We start from the raw sequence: 7,578 nt of genomic DNA on the forward strand, positions 1-7,578 counted from the left end.
TTAACAACGGTAAAGACGACCCTTGAGCAATCTATTCAGAAATAGGTTATGATAACAGGAAACCTATCCCGCCTCTTACGTCATAAATGGATAGGTAAACATGGCATGGAAAAAAGGACAATTTACGAAAACAAGCAAAACACATCGGTATTCTCAGTTCCTTAACTTCCCTTGACGGTTTAAGGAACAAAATCGAATTGCATATACATCATATACAGGAAATAACGATTATCCAAGCATGGTAATTGATACGAGGACGTTTAACAAGCTTTTACGGATAATAGTTTATTTTAGAAACTCTACCTTTCATTTGCGACCTTTGTAACCTCCGCGTGTTTCAGCTATTGAGTAGTTAAGTGATATTGCGCGCTCTTGTCTTTTTAAATAGCATTCAAGGTCAATCGTTCACTTAAGTATAATTTTCAATGACATGAGCTTTATTTCAAATACACATATAAAACAAAGAGGGAGTATTTTATTTGAGCAGATATGGGACCTTCTATGTGCATCGTTCTCATTTTTCCTTCACACTCAGGAAACGATGCATCACAAACGATCGATCAACGTGTTGAAATGAAACGTGCAAAGACTAATAGCTGTCGCCCTTAGCAGCCGTGACCCAAGAATGCTAACAGAAACATCACACAAGACTGTAAACGGTATATACTGTTATCTAAAATCCCTGTAGAGCGAACGCCGCGAAAGATAGCAAGAGGGGCGAGCAGTGTGGGCTCGGTGTGCATGGATGTTAGAAAATCTGATTGGAAAAAATAGTTACTTCTCGCAGTTGAATGACACTTCGGTTGATAATAGTTGCTCTTGTTGCCGGTAAATAGAAATAATAATTGCGTCAATTAACAGAAGTAGTGGTACAAATTTCCGCACAAGAAAACGGAAGCGTGTAAAGCTGTTTTGTAGACAGACACAAACCCTTTTATCCTTATACAGCTACAGCCCAGTTACGCTAGCGTTATCAATAAGCCAAAGCTTCAACAACCACAGTTTAATTTAACGATCTCCTTAAAACTTTGAACCTTATTGCTTATCGATGCTTAGGTGTTGATTCATTTTTTGGTAAAATTTCATAAGGCGCAGCTACATGCTGACAGTTTGTGCAGTCTCAGGATGTCCGAATTCAGTATTTAGAGCTTATAATAACTAAGCCTTAACGCGATGTACGAGACAACTGTACTCAAGCAGGTAAAATATGTAAACGATAGTAGTCGGCTCAAATCCACAGTGAAGTACACTTTGAAAAGTGTAGTATCAGCAACATCAGGTATGGGCTTACTACCGAATGCAAAAAAAAATGTCGGGTAGATTTTCGGTTCACAATCGGCTCCCATCGTCACATGCCCGAATGTCTTCGTATAGGCGCACACATCCACAGTGTCAGTTATAAATTTGGAAACACTTTTATCCGGAAACGGCATTGCCACCCATCTGCAACCTGGAACTAATAATAAACTCTTAACAGAGAAACGACGTCAGTATACGTTTGCTGGGTCGAGAATTATCGGAACTTGTACCGGCGGCGTTAAGGAAAATATCGATCAAATGATGTTCCATTCATAATTTTCCCGGATGGGTTTTTCTAAGCTTAAGGGCATTTTTAAGGAGGCTGAAAATAGTAAAAATGTCATTTAAAATTGAATTTACCGCTTGCATAAAACCTATAACAAACTATTTTTGCCACAATTGGTGGCTTTCATTTCCACGTTATTTGGTTTATAACGTACAAATGCTTCTGCTTAAATTTGTTGAGTAAATTATTGCATACCAGACCTATAGTCGTACTGAGCAGACATCGTCATCTGCCGGGGCCGGAACAGTTAATGAAGCTTCCGAGAATATAAAATGATTTGATTGAAGAGCGTTCACTACAGGGAAGATCAGAAACACGGGAATATACCTAAAAGAAGATCCTTTGCTATTTTATAATAGAAAAAAATGATGTAAATCAGCAAAACAACTTCCCCTTCGTTCTGTATAAAAGGCAGTCAGCATGCACTCAACCATCAAACGCTTCAGAAAGCAACACAAAATAGACCTCAACTCAGCTGAAAAATTCGCTCACAGAGAAACAAGAAAAAGGAATCATTTTTACAACTAGAAATGGAGTTTTGCAAAATCCTAATCGCTGCCATATTTGTTGTTGCGCTGAGCTCAGTAGCCCACGCAGCCCCACTGAGCTCACCATTAGGAAGAGTTGAACTTCTCATCAAACTTGGCCTTGCACCAAACCTCGCTAACGCCACTGAAGAGGTAGGAATACTTTGACTTTCTAATGAATTTTATGTCATTATTTGGTTGGCTCTGAGAGGGCATAATTTACTTTTCTCGCGGCTGATGTCTTGTAAACTAATTCCCCTGATCTTTCCTTCCTAATTTTTACAGATGAAAAGTGTCTACCCGTTCATAGCCTCGAGCATTGACCTTCAGAACACGATGCTAATGCTTGGAACCGTTGTCACACCAACATGCTCCATAAATCTGGTATGTATTTGCTAATTTTAGTGCGGCCATTTTTTTTTTACAAATTGTTTTCTACTTGACCAAAAAGAGATCAGGCTCCTTAAATAAATCTGCTGTGTTTGTTATGATTTCCGTCTTAACACCAAATTCCGGCTGTTTGTCCCTCAGTAATTGATGTATCCACAAAGGATTTGATTGGACAATTTAACGTTTAAAGAGTTATCTTGTCTTCTGTAAGTACTTTTATTGGGATTGGGAAAATGAGTTCTTTATAACGAGGGTTCGACATACCGAAGTTCTGTTGCAGTGTATTTTACTATTAGTAACATTCGGGCGGGCTGAAAAATATTGTCCGTTGGGGGGTTGCACTGTCATTGCACAAAAGATGTATGCAGTTAACTTGATTCTAAATACTACACCACTTTTTCTGTCAAGCTTCCCTTTTTAATTAAAAAATTGTTTAAAAATACAGATATTGTTTATTGACAGTACTTGTATGTCTGTAAGTCACAGGCGACTATTTGCTGATCTACTGTTTTCTTTAACAGCAATTGAAAGACAAGCTTTCTATCTCGTACACCAAGCTGGCTAGCTTCGTCAGTCCGCTCTACATGGCATACTCGTATGAAGAATTGCAAGGACCTCAACACATTCGGTTGGCTCATTCGCTCACGGATACAAGCTTTTATCTCAATAGCACAGTTTCAACTCTAAGACATGATGTAAGTACATAGAGAACTTTTTCCCATAATATAACTAATTTAAGACTGTTGGTTTTGAACAAAAATTAATGATGAAGACGCTATTCCTTCTGCGGGCAGTACTCGACAAAAGTCAATGGATGTTAAGCCACTTCTTTGCAAAGGAAAGAATACGTTCCAGACTGACAAGCCCATTAGAATGTATAATAGCGATTGTCGTTATGAAGTGAAAAGCAACATTTGTCACGTAAAACGTGCTCGCGCAGTTAATTTCTAAATTAATTTCGCGCATTTAATAATAAAAGCGATAAAAAATTCTTAATTGTATAATCTTTTGTTGAATTTCAGATCATGAAAAACAAGTTTCCTGTGCCCAGCAGTCAAAGTATGTCGGAGACAGATCTGGATCGTTATACTCGTGAATACCTTCAAACACTTGTCGACCATAAAATAGTGGTAAGTTGCAGTTCTTTTAAATAATAAAACGCTTTAAATATAGAATTTTCTTTAGGCTGCATGGCTAAGAGAAAGTTGCTATTTTCATGCTTGAGTTTTAAAATGGTCTAGATTTAATATACAGTATATGCTACAGCAGTAATTAAATAAATAAAAAATCAACTTTAAGTTTGAATATATTAATGTCACCGGATCAAACAAACAAAGTGTTTTTGTACTTTGTCGATATAATTGTTCTTGTTGTTCTTTGTAATGATGATGGTGATGATATCAAATTAAGGCGTTTGTTGTTGTACGTATTGATGTTGTTGTTATTGTTGTCGTATTTGTCGTTGTGTTGCTGCGAATGACGTTGATGTTGCTGCATTTGTTTACGCTACTTTTAAACCCAAGATGTCATTACTAAACAGTTATAATTATTCTTTTTATAGAGCCTCACAATTACTGATGATGTGGTGAAGATTTATCGAAATTACGTCATCGTCTACACAATGCATGACGTCATCAGCCAAGTGTACTCGTGTGTGACTGGTTTCTAAGATGCCCAACTGACGCATTGCCCTCTGGTAGAAGCAAGCTGGAATGTTTTCTATTTATTACCGATATTTAAAAACTAGAAGAAAGAAAAAATTCTGTGTAAAATTATCTTTTTAAAAACCTGTTGTTTTTTATAATATTTAAACATACTATAAGCAAGTTTTTTATCTTGCAATAATGAAGATGTGGGGAAATGCAAAAGCCACCTTTTTTGGATTTAGACACTTAATGAAATGAGTTCTGACATTTTGGAAACCTTTCATCCCACTTCCAACAAAAAATATACTAGTTTATTGAGTATGTTGTTACAAATTTGACGGATCAGCTGGTTTGTAGCTGTCGAATTTGTTTAAATTGAATTTAAAACCTCCGCCATTAAAGTTATTTTGTACAACATGCCATAAGCTTTACATTTTCCCGCTCGTCTTCCTTCAAAATTCGATTGCTTCGTGATTGTATAGAAGAAATATAAATTGATAATGTTATAAAATATTTATTAAGCTACCCTCTGTTAGAGGAATTCAAGTCCATATTGAGATTATTATTTGTTACTGATCAGGATCAGTGTATAAGTTAATCTGTTACAGATTTCCTACGAATAATTTATAATTTATTTAACGTTGTAAGCGTGTTGTTGTTAAATTAACAATAAACGTTTGAAAAGAAAGTGATAATCTTGTCATTTTTCAGTATATAGAAGTGTTCTACTTCCCACTTAAAAGTCTCGTCTTTCATAAGGTTAATTGTCTGAAGATCTTCTGTTAACCCTCGGCTTGCTCTCGCACAATTTTCGCGTCCTCCCAACGTGGTGCCCTGTGAACGAGATGCGCTATATTTTTCTACAAAACTTTGAATTGTATGCAAAAAGGTTTCCCAACCACTACCTTTTTACCTTTTTGCTTTTGCCTTTTCCCTATACCACTAATATAATGTTAGGAAGACAAACTGATATAATGGTCCTCCCGCTAGGCTTTTATAGATTGTGCTCCTAAAAGTGGCATATTATGCTACTAGCAGTGCTCAAAATTTTGCCAAATTATGCAAAAATTATGCCAGAATTCCCAAATTATGCTTCTGATTTCCGAAATTATGCTCACAAAATGACGTAGATTCTATACATAGAGGTGCGCAATAACGACACCAAATTATGATGTTTTTTAAATAAACTGTTGTTGTAAATTTATTTGTGTTTATGGCAGTTTATCACGGCCGTCAGCTGTCCAAATTAGCTGCTCGCATCTCTAAACCGTTTGTAAAATGCCTCCAACGACTTAACAATCACAATTGTATAGCTAAAACACGCATTGCAAGAACAAACTACCTAAATTTCATTTATTTCTGTAGAAAGTACACCATATTTACTACATATTATGAATTTATGCTCCAAAAAGTGCTAAAAATTGCTAATTATGCCGTGGCAGTGCTCGTTTCACAAATTATGCTTTTTAGCTCCAATTATGCCAAAAATTATGCTAGCACAATCTATAAAAGCCTACCTCCCGCCCCGCCCTGTTTTCTTTCCTTTGCTCTATTTCCCTCGCTTTCTCGCTTCTAGATCTAGGAACGGGCAGCGCGGTGCCTTGGTAGCTTCGTCATTGTGCCTTGATGCGTTGCAACCATGAACATTCAATATGCTTGCGTTACAAGTGTGAAGATTGCCTTTGCTTCCCTGAGTGTAACCATTGTCCTTATATTCACCTGAGTGGATATTGTTTGCCCTTGCGTTACAAGATTAAGCAACGTTAGCTCCGTTATTACAATAGTAAAATTTTCAGTTCCTTCAGCGTTTAAATGGTAATCATGGCTTACGTTTAATAACGAGGAGCGATATCTCTTGCGCTAACGTTACAAGAGTGAATGATTGCTGCGTTTGCGTCAGATATGTGAACGTTTCCTGCCCTCGCATTGCATTTTAGAAGCAATACTCGAATGTTTGGAAGAATTTAAGTTCTGTATACCTTCGCGCACACTTAATTTTCATTTCTTCGACACTTTTCCTCATGTTTGCATCAAGCTATGTATACACGCGAGCTGTTTTTATTTCTCAAAATACACTTAATGTAAGCCCAGTAAAAACAATATAGAGATTCAGGACCAAACAGCTACCAATGAAATATTCGTCACTACCGTTATCTGCGACGAAACAACAATAATTCAGTGACACTTAAAACGGCGACAAAATCTAAAATTCTTAAGATAATCTAGGAAGTCATTAAACGATACTCTATCATGTTCCTTCGTAGGACTTTAATGCAGCGCTAACAAAAAAAAAATTTGTTTTCTACGTCATGGAAAAAAACAAAAAAATTTCTAGGGTGAATACTTAATTCACAATTTGGTCGGGGCCTTACATGTAGGCTTTTATAGATTGTGCTCCTAAAAGTGGCATATTATGCTACTAGCAGTGCTCAAAATTTTGCCAAATTATGCAAAAATTATGCCAGAATTCCCAAATTATGCTTCTGATTTCCGAAATTATGCTCACAAAATGACGTAGATTCTATACATAGAGGTGCGCAATAACGACACCAAATTATGATGTTTTTTAAATAAACTGTTGTTGTAAATTTATTTGTGTTTATGGCAGTTTATCACGGCCGTCAGCTGTCCAAATTAGCTGCTCGCATCTCTAAACCGTTTGTAAAATGCCTCCAACGACTTAACAATCACAATTGTATAGCTAAAACACGCACTGCAAGAACAAACTACCTAAATTTCATTTATTTCTGTAGAAAGTACACCATATTTACTACATTTTATGAATTTATGCTCCAAAAAGTGCTAAAAATTGCTAATTATGCCGTGGCAGTGCTCGTTTCACAAATTATGCTTTTTAGCTCCAATTATGCCAAAAATTATGCTAGAACAATCTATAAAAGCCTACTTACATGTGCAACGTGAGAATTCCTTTTCTATTCTAAAGGTCACAAATAAAGAAAATAGAAATTTTAACTGTAACGGAAACGTGCTGACACAGTAAAATCTATCGTTCTTGTAAGCATTGGCCTATAGGAATGCTTACACTAACAACATACTTCCGTTTATAATTGTTGCTCTTGTTGCCTTTCAGTGAAAAACTTTCAGTTAGCAGTAGTGGTAAATGTACTGATTCACAAGGACGGAATTGTAACGCGCTTATTTCTTTTGTAAAGAGACTCAAAAAAAATTTTTAAACCAGTTAATAAGCCGTGGTACAAACTTAGAAGCTGCACTTTAAATAAACCGCAGCTTCAACAAACACAGTTTCATTCAACAATTTCCATGAAACCGTGCTTATGTTGTAATTCATTTGCTGGTAAAATTTATAAGGGTTAATCACAAGCCGCCAGCTTCTACTCCAGTATCGATCAGATAATTTAACAAAGCCACAATTGGTCTCCCTAAATGGAGTATTTTATTTTGAGCAGAT

This window comes from Oculina patagonica, chromosome 2, assembly GCF_052425735.1.
Source record: "Oculina patagonica isolate OP01 chromosome 2, crgOcupat, whole genome shotgun sequence".
NCBI lineage: Eukaryota > Metazoa > Cnidaria > Anthozoa > Scleractinia > Oculinidae > Oculina > Oculina patagonica.